We start from the raw sequence: 15,446 nt of genomic DNA on the forward strand, positions 1-15,446 counted from the left end.
GGATCATGACCTGAGCCGAAGGCAGAGGCTTAACCCACTGAGCCACGCAGGCGCCCCAAGACCCCCCATTCTTACACTTCTCCGGCTGTCATCCTGACTCTGACAGGGAGGTACCTAAGGTTAGCACCATACTCAGTCATGGAACCAGAAGGTCAAGGCGGGACTTCGGGGACATACTCCTTTTCTTCAGCTGAGTCTTTGAAATAGAAGCTTCAAGAGAAAAACCAGTTTTAGGAATGTTGGCAAGGCCAATACAAAATTTTGCAATGGAGTAATTGGGAAATATTAACAAACTTCCAAGATATGTTTAGGTCTAGAAACTGTTGTAAGTACTGTTTTTGTTGTTTTAATTTAAGCTTGTTTTTTTAATTTCTGCAGAAGGAAGATAGAAAGTTGTGTTGGCTGTCTCAGAGACTAAAAGCCGTACCAGCTTTTTACAGTTTGAAGGAATAAAATACATTTTGAATGAGAAATCTCATAAATTTCAGTGTAAATCAGGTTAATTTAAAATGCTGAGTGAGTAAAATAGAAGAAATATCATTAAGCTCCCACACCAAGCGTAATTAATCATTTCTCATAATTATCAAAATATATTTCATAATTCTTATAAAAGGGTTTATATATACATATATATTTTAAAGATTTTATTTATATTTATATTTATTATTTTTATTATATTTATATTTATTTTATATATTTATATTTATATTTATTTGACAGAGATCACAAACAGTAGGCAGACAGGCAGGCAGAGCAAGAGGAAGGGAAGCAGGCTTGATGCTGAGCAGAGAGCCCGATGCGGGGCTTGATCCCGGGACCCTGGGATCATGACCTGAGCTGAAAGAAGTGGCTTTAAAGATTTTATTTATTTATTTATTTATTTATTTATTTATTTGTCAGAGAGAGAGAGAGAGAGAGAGAAAGAATGCACAAGCAGGCAGAGTGGCAGGCAGAGTCGGAGAGGGAACCAGGCTCCCGGCTGAGCAAAGAGCCCAATGTGGGACTTGATCCCAGGATGCTGGGATCATGACCTGAGCTGAAGGCAGCAGCTTAACCGACTGAGCCACCCAGGCGTCCCAAGGGTTTATATTTTAAAATGATAAAATAAATCGACAGCAAGAGAGCTCTTATGTCTTTTCATTGAATGGTAGGAAAACAAAACATTTACTTCCTTAAAATTAAAAACAGTAAATTTAAGAATAATGTAATCTTTAAGAAATAGTTTTATCAAAATATAATACGTATCATATAAGGTTTATCTTTTTAAAGATTTTATTTATTTATTTGAGAAAGAGAGCCCTAGAGAGAGAGCGAGAGAGAGAGCGCGCAAGCATGAGTAGAGGGCAGAGGGAGAGAGAGAAGCAGGCTCCCCGGTGAGCAAGGGGCCTGACAAGGGGCTCAATCCCAAGACCGTGAGATCATGATCTGAGCCAAAGCCGCCACCCAGGTGCCCCTAAAGTTTGCCTTTTTAAAGTGTACAGTTCAGTGTCTTCACTGTCTTCACAAAGTTGTGTATCAATCACCACCATCTAGTTCCAGAAGATGTTTATCACCCCGAGAACAAAACCCTGCACTCATCAGCAGTAACTCCCTGTCTCCTTCCCACACCCCTCATCCCTGGCAACTGTGAACTTAATTTTGTCTCCATAGATTTGCCTATTCTGGACAAGCCACATGTGAAGTTTTTGCTAAACCTGATGAGTAATTTCTGGAGTCTATTTTTACGGATGGCTTTTCTTATCAGCAAAATGAAAGAGGTTTTTAAAAAAAATTATTTATCTGAGAGAGAGAGAGAGAACACAGCAGGGAGGAGGGGCAGAGGGAGAGGAGGAAGCAGGCTCCCCACTGAGCAGAGAGCCTGATGCGGGGCTCGATCCCTTGTCCCTGGGATCATGACCTGAACTGAGGGCAGACGCCCAGCCCACTGAGATGCCCAGGTGCCCCAGTGAAAGAGATTTAAAACAGTGTCTGGGGCACCTGGGTGGCTCAGTGGGTTAAGCCGCTGCCTTCGGCTCAGGTCATGATCCCAGGGTCCTGGGATCGAGTCCCGCATCGGGCTCTCTGCTCGGCAGGGAGCCTGCTTCCCTCTCTCTCTCTCTCTCTGCCTACCTCTCCATCTACTTGTGATTTCTCTCTGTCAAATAAATAAATAAAATCTTTAAAAAATAAAAAAAAAAACATAGTGTCTGACCCCCCAAAGAGTTATTTGAGGTTCAACTGATTTATTGCAGCTTTTATTTATTTATTTATTTATTTATTAAAGATTTTTATATATTTATTTGACAGGCAGAGATCACAAGTGGGCAGAGAGGCAGGCAGAGAGAGAGGATGTGGGACTGGATCCCAGGACCCTGGGATCATGACCCGAGCCGAAGGCAGCGGCCGAGCCACCCAGGCGCCCCTGCAGCTTCTATTTAATTAAAGCCAATTCATTATTAGATACCTTGGGGACATTTCTACCAACCATAGTAAACCCCATGAAAGACTGTATGCCAGTCATTTAGATAACTTAGATGGAATGGACGAAATCCTAGAAAGATAAAGACTGCCAAATTTCAGGAAGAAATAGAGAATCTGAATAGATCTATAGCAAGTAAAGAAATTGAATTACTAACAAAAAACAGCTTTCCAGAAAAAGAAGCCCAGGCCCAGATGGCTTCACTGGTGAATTTGACCAAACAGTTAAAGAAGAATTAAAACCATTTCTTTATAAACTCTTCGAAGAAATAGAAGAGGGAACACTTGCCAACTTTGAAAAGCCAGTATCAGCCTGATACCAAAACTAGACAAAGACATCATAATACACTAATGTTGTTTATGAATTTAGAAGTGAAAATACCAACAGATATTAGCAAACAAAATCCAGTAACTATAAAAAAGATAACAGACTATGACCAAGTGAGGCTTAGCTCAGGAACGGAAGGCTGGTTTAACATCTGAAATTAAATTCATGTTACGTGGGACGCCTGGGTGGCTCAGTCGGTTGGGCCACTGCCTTTAGCTCGGGTCATGATCCCAGGATCCTGGGATCGAGTCCCATGTGGGGTTCCTTGCTCAGCAGGGAGCCTGCTTCTCTCTCTGCCTCTGCCTGCTTGTGCTTTCTCTCTCTCTCTCTGACAAATAAATAAATACATAAAATCTTTAAAAAAATAAATAAATTAGTTCATGTCACGTATCATATTATTAGAATAAAGAAAAAAATTTAAAAAAAGAATAAGGAAGAAAACTCCACATAATCATCTTAGTATAAGCAGAGAAAGCCTTTGACAAAATCCAACACCTTCTCATAATAAAAACATGTAACAAACTAGAGGGGCGCCTGGGTTGCTCAGTGGGTTAAGCCTCTGCCTTCGGCTCGGGTCATCGGGTCATGATCTCAGGATCGTGGGATTGAGTCCCGCATCGGGCTCTCTGCTTGGCAGGGAGCCTGCTTCCTCTTCTCTCTCTGCCTGCCTCTCTGCCTACTTGTAATCTCTGTCTGTCAAATAAATAAATAAAATCTTTAAAAAAAAAAAGAAAAACATGTAAAACTAGAAATAGAAGAGAACCTCCTCTAGCTGATAAACAACGTCTATGAAAATCCTACAGCCAACACCATACTTAATGGTGAAAGTTCAGGAACTCTTGTCACTTCTATTTGACATTGTACTGCGTGTTCTAGCCAGGAAAATTAGGCAAGAAAATGAATTAGAGGCATCCAGATAGGAAAGGAGGAAGTTAAACCATCTCTGTTTGCAGATGACATTATCTTGTGTATAAAAAATCCCAAGGTATCTATTAAAAATGAGAACCACATCGCTAATCATCAGGAAAATGCAAATCAAAACCACAGTGAGGCATCATCTCATACCTATTAGGATGGTCATTATGAAAAACAAAATGACACTGAAAATAATAAGTGTTGGTGAGGATGAAGAAAAAATAGAACCTTGTGCACTGGGGGGAATGTAAAATGGAGCAGCCACTATGAAAACAGTGTGAAATTTACTTAAAAAAAAAAAAGGCCAAATTATCTAGCATTCCAGTTTCTGAATACTTATCCAAAAGAATTTAAATCAGGAACTCGAAGAGAAATTTGCACACCCAAGTCCATTTGCAGTATTATTTGCAAGAGCCAAGATATGGAAGCAACCTGAGTGTCCACTGATGGATGAAAGGAAAAAGAAAACATGGTAGGTCCATACAGTGGAATATTATTCAGCCATAAAAAGACAGTCCTGTCATATGCTACAACATGCCCTTGAGGGCACTGCAGCCAGTGAAGCAAACCAGTCACAAAAAGACAAAAACCACGTGATTCCACCAAATGCAGTATCTAAAGTAGTCAAATTCGTAGAAATGAAAATTAAAATGGTGGTTGCCAAGGGCGGAGGAGAGGCGAAAACGGGGAGTTGCTGTTGAATGGGTGTAGGGTTTCAGTCGCGCGAGGTGGAGAGAGGTTGCTGTACAACACAACAGATTGTACTGTTGACAGGATTGTACTGTACACCTAAAATTGTTGACGGTAGATCCATTATGTATTTTTCACCATAATAAGAAAAAAAACTGGAACTCATTAATGAGTTCGGCAAAGTTGTAAGATAGAAGGTCAATAGACAAAAGTCAAGTATGGTACGGTCACTTGCAGTGAATAATGCAAAAGGGAAATTAAGGAAGCCATTGATTTATAATAGCACCAAAAAGAATATAATAATTGAGAATAAATTTTACAAAAGAAATATGAAACATATGCTCTGAAAACTTCGAATAAGTGTTAAAAGATATTAAGGAAGATCCAAATAAATGGAAAGACATTCTGTGCTCATGGATCAGAAGACCTGTGTTGTTAAATTGACATACAAATTAAACAAAAGCCCTACCAGAACCCTTTTTCTTTTCAAAAAAAGATTTTATTTATTTATTTGAGAGAGAGAAAGAGAAAGATAGAACACGAGGGGTGAGCGTCAGAGGAGAAGCAGACTCCCTGCTCAGCAGGGACCACCCTTGCCCCCTCCAATGTGGGACTCCAACCTGGGACTCCAGGATCATGACCTGAGCCAAAAGTAGTCGCTCAACCAATTGAGACATTCAGGTGCACCCCACCCTTACCCCCGCAGTGGCTTTTAAAAATAGAAATTGGCAAGTGTATTCTAAAATACATATAGGAACTCAGGGGTCCCAGATTAGCCAAAATAATCTTGAAAAAGAACAAATTTTGAGGACTCACAATTTTAAGGGTTACTACCAAGTTACAGTAGTCAAGACAAGAGTAGTCCTGGCGTAAGGATAGGCACATGGGCCAATGGAATAGAATACAGAGTCTTCTTCTTCTTCTTCTTTTTTTTTTTTTTTAAGATTTTATTTATTTATTTGACAGAGAGGCAGGCAGAGAGAGGGGGAAGTAGGCTCCCTGCCGAGCAGAGAGCCTGGGTGGGGCTTGATGTGGGGCTCGATCCCAGGACCCTGGGATCATGACCTGAGTCGAAAGCAGAGGCTTTAACCCACTGAGCCATCCAGGCGCTCCTAGAATATAGAGTCTTGAAATAAACCCATCTATCTGTGGTCCGTTGGCTTTTCACAAGGATGTCAAGACAATTCAATGGAGGAAAAGTAGTGGTTTTAGCATAACCGTAAACACACATGCAAGAGTGAATTTGGACTTCCTACCTCACACCGTATACAAAAATTAACTCAAAATTGATCAAAAGCCTACATGTAAAGGCTGAAGCTATAAAACTCTTGGAGAAACACATAGGGATAAGTCTCCATGGCTTCCATGTGGCAGTGGTTCCTTAGATACATCACCAGAAGCCCAAGAAACAAAAGAAAAAAAATAGATAAATTGGAATTCAGCAAAATTGAAAACTTCTGTTGTTCAAAGGACACCAATAAGAAAGTGAAAAAAATAACCCACAGAATAGAAAATACCTGCCAGTCTTGCATCTTATGACGACTTCTATCCAAAATATGTTTTAAAAAACCTTACAATTCAGTAAGAAACAACCCAGTTGAAAGTGGACAAAGGATCTGAATAGACATTGCCCCAGAGAAGATCTACAGATGGCCAGTAAACACACGAGAAGGTGCTCAACACCGTTAGTCATTAGGGAAATGCACATGAAAAGCCCAATGAGATGCCATCTCATACCTACTAAAGGGACTATAATTAAAGAGAGGAATAACAACAAGTTTTGGAAGGAAGGGGTCACCAGTGTATCCTTTTTGTGAGCAAGGAAACCTTTACATGAAGCCACCGCTCATGACTTCTGCTGGTCTCGTTGGCCAGTTTGAGACAGAAATGATCATTTCTGAACCAATCTTTAGCACAAGGAATACGATTTCCGTGATGGAATTAGACTAGTCATTTGGAGCAAAATGGAGGTTCGGGTAGGCAACCATCATTGTGTCACTACAGACTTCCAAAGGAAATTCTGGTTCCTATTACAAGAGTTGAGAACAGATGATGGTCAGGGAAAACCAACACTGGTCACCTGCCCCACCAGAAACAGCTGGCATTTGGTAAGAAAATCATTAACTTGGATACTGGACTCTGCTACAACTTATTGGTGATTTTAGAGGTTACTTCAGTCTTTAGTCCTCAGTATTTTCAAGTGGGATGATTCTTTGTAGCTTTTAAATAGTCCTGCAATTGTGTGTGTGTGTGTGTGTGTATTTATGTGTACGTATATATATATATTTTTTTTAAATGAACACATAATGTATTATTTGTTTCAGGGGTACAGGTCTGTGAATCACCAGTCTTACGTAATTCACTGCCCTCACCGTAGCACAGACCCCCCAAATGTCCATCCCTGGCCACCCCATCCCTCCTACCTCTCTCCCCTCCAGCAACCCTCAGTCTGTTTCCTGAGGGTAAGAGTCTCTTATGGCTTGTTTCCCTCTCTGGTTTCATCTTGTTTCATTTCCCCTTCTCTTCCCCAATGATCCTCTGTCTTGTTTCTCAAATTCCTCCTATCAAATAGATCATATGATAGTTGTCTTTTTCTAATTGACTTGTTTCATTCAGCATAATACCCTCTAGTTCTATCCATGTCGTTGCAAATGGCAAGATTTAGGTTTTTTTGATGGCTGCATAATACTCCATTGTATATATGGACCACATCTTCTTTGTCCGTTCATCTGTGGATGGACATTTGGGCTCTTTCCATAGTTTGGCTATTGTGGACATTGTTGCTATAAACATTGGGGTGCAGGCACCCCTTTGGATCACTACATTTGTATCTTTAGGGTAAATACCCAGTAGTGTGATTGCTGGGTCATAGGGTAGCTTTATTTTCAACTTTTTGAGGAACCTCCTTACTGTTTTCCAAAGTGACTGCACCAGCTTGCATTGCACCAAATGTGCGTGTGTGTGTGTGTGTGTGTGTGTGTGTATGGCAATATAAAAGCAATGAAAAATACACACATGCTTTTCTGCAACTGTGATAACAACATAAGAACAACTTTTATAACTACCATTCAAAATCTCATTACCCCGGGGCGCCTGGGTGGCTCAGTCATTAACCATCTGCCTTCAGCTCAGGTTGAGATTCCAGGGTCATGGGATTGAGCCCCGCATCGGGCTCCCTGCTCAGCGGAGAGCCTGCTTCTCCCTCTCCCACTCCCCCTGCTTATGTTCCATCTCTCCCTGTCTCTCTTTCTCTGTCAAATAAATAAATAAATAAATAAAATCTTAAAAACAACAACAACAACAAAATCGCATTCCCCTATTATTTATGTACTATGAGACTCCTATAGCATCAGGAATGTAGGTGATTCAGTGACTATATCTACCTAAATCATGGAGTTTAGGGCGTGTTTGTGCCTGCCAAGCACTGCTCTTTCTTCCACCCTGATTTTAGTTGGTGGAAAATTTTGTTCAGACTCTCTGCCTCACTGGTCTTGGGTCTTGGTTTCACCACCCATAAAAAGCAGGAGCTGGACAAAGGTCTCTTCTGGTGTTAATGTCCCAAGATTTTATTGAAGAGCTCCCAAGAGAGGCAGCAGGGGGGGTTTGTGTCTCTTGGGAGAGACCCTCCCTGGGGCTGACAAGGCTCTGGGATAACATTCTCCCCAGAACTCAACATGTGGTGAATTTGACTTGTTAGTTTCAAAATGGAAGTTGATCCATGGTGGGTCTGGTTCTTTGAAAAATGCAGCATGTTGAAAATAAATCAAAATGGAACCTTCTTTGTAGAGTATCCTTTGATGTGCATATCACTTCCGCTAAGCCTGGAATGTATTTGTCTTCAGGCACAGTGCGATGAGGGCTCAGCTAGGTCATCACATCAGTCTGTATCTTCTACTTTCCCCACTCCTCACTCCCATTTGGTTTTCCTTTGGTGGCCTCATTCTCACCTAGTGACAGAAATGATTCCAGAAAAAGACCCAAGGCTGACGTTGACTGGTGCGACTTCCACTCCCGGACCAGTCACAGTGGACAGGCACAAAACCCAGATCTACTAACCAGTCCCCGGAGTGGATTCTATTCTGAAGAATAAAGGAGGAATCTTGAAATGCGGTTAGGAAGAAGGAGTCTGGCTAAGGGACAGGGGTTGGGGTAACGGAGGAGATTGGAACTGGGGAGACTTGCTAGCAGACTCTTGGAATCATTCTGGGCAGAAGTGAGGAGGGGGTGAGAGAGGATGGACCGGCCAGGAAAGAACATGGTGAAGGAAGAGTGTATGTGAGTTGGTGGTGGGTTAGCAGTGTTAGGAAAGAAAGAAGGATTTTTGTTTATTGAATGTTGGGCCCAGCACTGGGGAAATAAAATGCAGTCTGGTCGAAGAGTCGGGGCTGCGAACAATTGTTATCCAGTGTATGAATTCCCACGTTAGAGGAATGCACCAGGGGTCACTAGCACTGGGGAGAAAAGAAACCACTCTGGGAGCGGCTGTGTGGGGGAGGGGGTGTAAGGGAAGGGGTCCCAGAGAAGGGAGTCTTGACCCGAGTCTTAATGAACAAATAGGGTACATGAGAGCTTTGGAAATGAACACAGAGTAAGAGATTTCAGGCCTATGCCAAGGGCAAAGAATAGAGTCCAAAAATTGTTGGCCAGAAAAATCACATCCAAACCAAAGACATATTTAGTTTTTGCTCATATAACATTTTTAGACAGTTTTGAATTAGCTGCCAACATTGAAAGATCTGGAGCTTTCATTTAAAAATCCCTATTTCTAACGTGTCTTGAAAAATCAGGCTTCGCTTCACAGAGCCCCCATTTCTGAGTGGTGACAAAGGGCTAGCGCAGCCACAGCCCGTCTGCTCGCTTTTGTAACTCACCTGGCCCACACCAACCGTTCATATTCCCTGCCCAGGCCTTGGCGTCCAGTAAGGATGGCTGCAAACTCTTTGTAACTTTCCACATGAAAAGGAGGAGCCAATTTTTCCTCGCCTGGAATCTGGGCTGGTCATATGACAGCTTAACCAGTAGAATGTGGTAGAAGGACCCTTGTCCATCACCTGGCTTACCATCTTGGACTGCTCTCTTTCGGCACGCTCCCTCTCAAAACCCTAGAACGATGAGAGAGTCTAACACTGATCCACACACGTAACACCAGTTTTGGAGTGGTTCACTCTGCACCAGGTGAATGGACCTGCCCCCCCCCTTCTCCTCCCCAAGTAGGCCTCTGAGGGTCTGGCCTCTGGACCAGAGGAATGAGGGAGCATGTGGAGTTGGGTAATGGTGAATAACAAAGCCAGAAGGGGAAGATCAGGAAGGGCTTTGGACACCATGCTTGGGGAGTTTCGACCTTTTTGCTTGAGGATTTGGTAGGGTTTTATAGGGTAGGCTTATTATGATCCGCAAAGGCATAAATGTTCTTAAAGAGGAATGAGAGGCTGGTCACTCATCAGAGAACGAGTGCAATGATCCGATCAACACAACTCAGGTGGGGGTCTGGGCACAGAGGGAAAGGGAGAGATTTAAGGCCAAGATTACTTCTTCTGGGAGTCCCTCCCTGATATACAAGTTGAGCCCTCCAGCTGGCCGTCAGCACTAGGGAGCCCAGGAGGCAGGCTTGGGCCACAGAGACAGGTGGTGGTGGGGGTTGTCCGAGTTTGTAGTTGAAGCTATAGCCATGGATGGGATAGTGTGGGGGGAGTTTGAGAGCCAGGAGAAAAGGGGGAGTCCTGGGAGCACCTTGCAAGCTAAGCAAAGGGAGCTGCTCTGGGGGTGGGGGGTGGGGAGAGAAAGCTTCAGAGAAGGAGGAGGGGTATGCCAAGGGAAGGTTCCAGAGGGAGGGGAAGTCAGGAGCATCAGGTGGCCACCCACACGCTGATTTCATGACCAGGAGGTTATCGCTGGCCTTGGTGAGGGCAAGTCTGCGTCTGATGGTGGGAACCAGAGCCAGACTCGCGTAGGTGGAGGAGTAAGTGAGAGATGTGGAAGTGAGAGCAGTGAGTGTCAACAGCGCTTTCAAGAGACCTGATGGCAAAGGGCAAGAGTGAGCTAGGGAAGTGGTTTGGGGCTGCCAAGTGGGGAGAGGCTCCCCCAAAGACACAGGGCATTTAAACGTGTTTGAACACACCCGAGAGAGGGGGTCTGTGGCGAGTAGAACTTGGCAGTGCAGGGGAAAAGGGGTGAGGGACAGCGGGAGGTCACTGAGGAAGTGGGATGTGTCCCAAGAAGGAGGAGCCAGCCCAGGGCCCAAGGAGGACATCTCCGTGATTACAGTCTGTGGCTTTTTATAGAGACTGGAGGTGCTGTTGCTGGTGGAAGCGGAGGGATGAAAGAGTTCTCACCTCTTTTCTCCATAAAACAGGAGTGATGATCATCTTACCAATGTGAGGAAGGCAGCCTGAGCACACGGCCAGCCAGAAGCGTCTGGCAAGGTTGGCTTAGGCCCGAGCCTATGGAAACGGCATCTTTATACGCTTCCTGCCAGGACCGCTTCTCGAATGTGGGTCAGGGCTGAGTCTGCAGGCAGCGAGAGGGCCAGCTGGGAGGAGGCCTGGGGGCCTCACTTCTCACACCTGAGAGCCCTCACTTCTTTGCTTGGAGACTGGTGTGCCCTTCTCCTTGTCTTAGGAGCAGACTCCTTGAGAAGAGATCCTTCTTGCTGACCCTGCCAACTTAACCACCTTCCCCTTTACCCCAGGCGCCTGAGGCTCTGGCCATGGCAAAGAGCTCACCGTTTCCTAAAATGTTCTCATCTCTGTCTTGTTTTCCCTGGAGTTGGTTCCCCGCGCCACCTGTTCTCTGCTTGGCAAACTTTCATTCATGACCCAGTTTTAATGTGACGTCTTTCATCCATTATGCCACCCGTGGCGTGTCCACCATGCTTCGTTCCTAGCTTGCCGCCCTGACCACACTCTAGTTTGTAAACCCATCTGCTCTGAGCAGTGGCCTGGACAGGTTGAATGGACTCCTGGGTTCCAGAGTCAGGTAGATTTGTATCTGAATCCCAGTTTTTGTGACCTTGGGTAGGTCATTTATGTCCTCCAAGCCTCGATTTCATCATCTGGAAAAGAGGGACAGTAAAATAGCTCACAGGGCTCCTGAGACCCCAGGGATGGAATATTAGTGCTGCACTGAGGACCTGGTGCTGCCTGGAGCAGTCAGGACTCTTGGTTGTAGGGACACCTGGGGGGCTCAGTCGGTTAAGCCTCTGCCTTCCGCTCAGGTCATGATCCTGGGGTCCTGGGATCGAGCCCCACATCAGGCTCCTTGCTCAGCAGAGAGTCTGCTCCTCTCTCTCTGCCACTCCCCCTGCTTGTGTTCTCTCTCTCTGACAAATAAATAAAATCTTAAAAAAAAAAAAAAGATTCTTGGTTGTAAGCGACAGAAACTAATTTTAGAAATCTACTTTTACAGTTGATTTGTTTGGATCAGGATCCAAGGAAGACCCCAATATGACAGTTGATTGATTGATAAAACGATTTTATTTTATTGATTTGACAGAGGGAGAGAGCGAGGAAGGGGGAGAGAGAATAAGCAAGGGGAGCAGCAGAGGGAGAGGAGGAAGCAGGCTACCCACAGAGCAGGGAGCCCCCGTGGGGCTTGATCCTGGGACCCTGGAGTCATGACTTGAGCTGAAGACAGATGCTTAACTGACTGAGCCACCCAGATGCCCTAATTGATATTTTTTCAAACTCTTTTACTGTTTTTCCTCCTTTTTTTTTTAAAGATTTTATTTATTTATTTGACAGAGAGAGATCACAAGTAGGCAGAGAGGCAGGCAGAGAGAGAGAGAGAGGGAAGCAGGCTCCCTGCTGAGCAGAGAGCCCAACGCGGGACTGGATTCCAGGACCCTGAGATCACGACCCGAGCTGAAGGCAGCAGCCCAACCTACTGAGCCACCCAGGCGCCCCTCCTCTTTTTTCTTTTAGCGCCATTTATTTATTGAAACTGGGCAATTTGTCTTATAAAATTTTCCCGCATTTCTAGATTCACACATGTTCGCATTCTAGATTTACAGAACTACTTCTTCATGATGTTGTTTAACCTATTCTTCCATCCCCCTTATCTCGCCCAAACTAATCTAGCTGGAGGCTTGATTATATGTAGGATGCTGGTGATGATTATAATGATGATTTTGACAAGGATACTGGAAAGGTGCTACTACAAGTTTATTGCATCATTTTATAGGAGGTACAGAATGGTTGTCCTAGTGATTTTAGTGATGTTAAGATTGACTGCTGAGTCCTTTTAGGGTGGTAATCGTGTAAAGTCAAACATAAGAAATTATTACTAACTTTTTTGGTGTAATTATGTATTACATAAGGGTATCGTGTAAAATAAAAGTCCTTATCTGACATACAATAGCATGGATGAATCTCAAAACATGCTTCATGAAAAAAGCCAGACACATACTCTATGATTTCATTTGTACGGAAAATTCTATACTGACAAAAAGCAGATCAGTGGTTGCCTGGGGCTAAGGATAAGGATTGGGTTGTAGATGGGCATGAGGTAACTTGGAGGGGAGTTGGAAATATTTCGTATCTTGATTATGGTGCTTATTACAGTTGTCAAACTAATGGAGCCATGCACTTAAAATGAGTGTGTGTTATTGTATGGAAAGAAAGACGTATTTTATTGGAAATAAAGGTGATTTTAGAAGGAAGGAAAACAAGGTCACAACTAGAAGAAGAAGAATCCATTCAAAATAGCCACAAAACCATAATATGCCAATGGGGGGGGGGGAATCTAATGGTATACAAGACCTTTACAGAGAAAATTATAAGATTATATTAAAGAACATAATATTTCAGTTATGAAGCTGGGGGATGGGTACACACTCTAGAGAGTGACCGATGCTGTGCATGGTTTACAGGTGAGGAAATATCACTTTGCCAGGGCAGCAGGACATGGTGAAGCTGTAGTTCTCTGGGCTTCTCTGACTCCATCAGGCCCTACAGCCTCTCGAGGGTGGTCCTGTCTCTCCCCATAACGGATGTCCCCATAGGGGATGTACCCATCCATGACAACTCTTTCAGTTGTAAGCTCCAGAAATCCAACTCAAACTTATTGGCGTATGTGGAAAAAGGAACCTATGTCTTATGTGACAGAAAGGTTAAAGGGTTCAGGAACGGCTTGATCCAGATACTCAAAGGATGTCAAGAATATGGCAGTCTTCCTATCTTGATTCTGCAGTTGTCTGTGTAGGCTGATTCCAGCCAACTTTTCCTATGTGGTGACAAAATAGTCACTGCTAGTGCTGACCTTATAGCCTATCAGCTTACTAACCCCCAGTGGAAAGAGGGCTCTTTTTCCTAGCAGCTCCAACGAATCAGCTTCCGGTTACATAGCCTTGAGTCAAGTGCCTGTCCCTGAACCAAGCAGAAAAGATTGCTTTGACTGGGGAGCTGTGGCCCTGTGCCCACTTTGGATCTGCTCTTGAACTTCAGGGACTGCCAGTGAGGGAAGATTGGTCCCCCCCAAGGAAAATCCAGATGCGGCCACCAGTAAAGATGGTCTGGTAAGAGGCTGGGCCAGCAGCACCCAACAGGTCCCCTGTCCCAATACCCCTCATCGGGAGCAGTCAGCCCCTTCTTAGACACAAGAGGAGCCTCGGGTCAGGGCCCTCACCACCCAACGGACGCTTAGCTTTGTGTTCTCCAGACATCAGCTTGCAGAGAAGCCGAAACATAACTTTCACCACTGGCCTCCCACTGGCCTCTGTGGTGGCCCCATACCCATCCGCCCCACCCCACACTGGGATGTGAAAGCAGCCTCTGTGCTTCCCCGCTTGGCCCTCCGCACAGCTGTCCAGCTCTTGCTTCTGGGCCATGATTTTCAGGTCTCTCGCCAATGTACTCCTCCAATGCTGGGCAAGGAGGCGCTCGGAGATGGAAGGCAGTGTGTGCCGGTTTCCTGTGCACAATGGAGGGGGTATCTGCACCCGAGAGGTGTTGCACGGACTAAAGGGGCGGGACATATTCACAGCTGACACAGTGCCCTGTCCGGCATGCAGTAAATGCCACCACTTCCGGTGGGTACTATCCGTCCCTGTCCAGTCCAATCCGGTCCTGCGGTGGGCTGTGAGGAACACCGCGGCCCGCAGGTGGCTGCGATGGAATTGTGCAGGATGCTTTTACACTCCTGGTCTCATTTGAGCCTTATCACTTGGCGAAGAGGGCAGGACAGGCCGTATTGATCCCCCATTTACAGATGATGAGCCTGAGGTTCAGAGAGGTCAGACTTCATGGCCAAGACCATGCAGCCAGTCAGCGGTGGCAGCCCACAGGCCTCCTTTGGTGGTGTCCATTGACGCCCTTCTCCTTCTGGGGTCCAGCCCAAACCCCCCGTAAATGGTAACAGTAGTACTAGTCCATATGCACTTGCTGCACTCCAGACGAGGTGCGTCAAGCCTTGCTTTCCCCATAGCCTCTTGAGCTACGTATGACTCTTACAGACAGAGAAACTGAGGCTGAAGGAGGTTAAGTAGCCTGCCCAGGGTCAGTCGGTGGTGTGACCGCCAGGAGCCCAACTGGGGAAGGAATCTGATTCTGGGGTTCGCCCCTCTTGCTTCTGCATCGCCGCCCCCGACGCCATCGTCAAATCCAAGGGTGACAGTGGAGTCCTCCTCCCTGCTGAGTCTGGAGTCTGGCTTCCTCCTCTGCTCCGCATCCTTGGGGTCGTCCTACGGCTCCTCTCCCTTCAGGAGGCTGAGAGCTCTTCAGGGTCAGGAGCCTGGCCCTGACCTACCGCCCTGGCCCGGGGTGTGGGGCGGGAGGCAGAGCAGCTTTCACTGGGGGTGGGCGTTCCTGTGAGTGCCGGGCACGGTCCGGTGAGAGGGCTGGGGGCGGGCTGGGGGCGGACTGAGGAGGGAGGGACAGGGTATTTTTGCTTTTTTTTTTTTTAAGATTTTATTTATTTATTTGACAGACAGAGATCACAAGTAGGCAGAGAGGCAGGCAGAGAGAGAGGAGGAGGCAGGCTCCCTGCTGAGCAGAGAGCCCGATGCGGGGCTCGATCCCAGGACCCCGAGATCATGACCTGAGCCGAAGGCAGCGGTTTAACC

The 15,446-nt window shown here is 45.4% G+C and overlaps 1 protein-coding gene across 1 annotated transcript in view; it reads left to right on the top strand.

The window, feature by feature from the left end:
* The window catches only part of CORO1A (coronin 1A), a 33,727-nt gene that overhangs the window by 12,556 nt on the left and 5,725 nt on the right, over positions 1-15,446 (top strand). The gene's annotated exons all lie outside the window — the stretch shown is intronic.

This window comes from Mustela nivalis (assembly GCF_964662115.1).
Source record: "Mustela nivalis genome assembly, chromosome: 19".
Classification (NCBI taxonomy): domain Eukaryota; kingdom Metazoa; phylum Chordata; class Mammalia; order Carnivora; family Mustelidae; genus Mustela; species Mustela nivalis.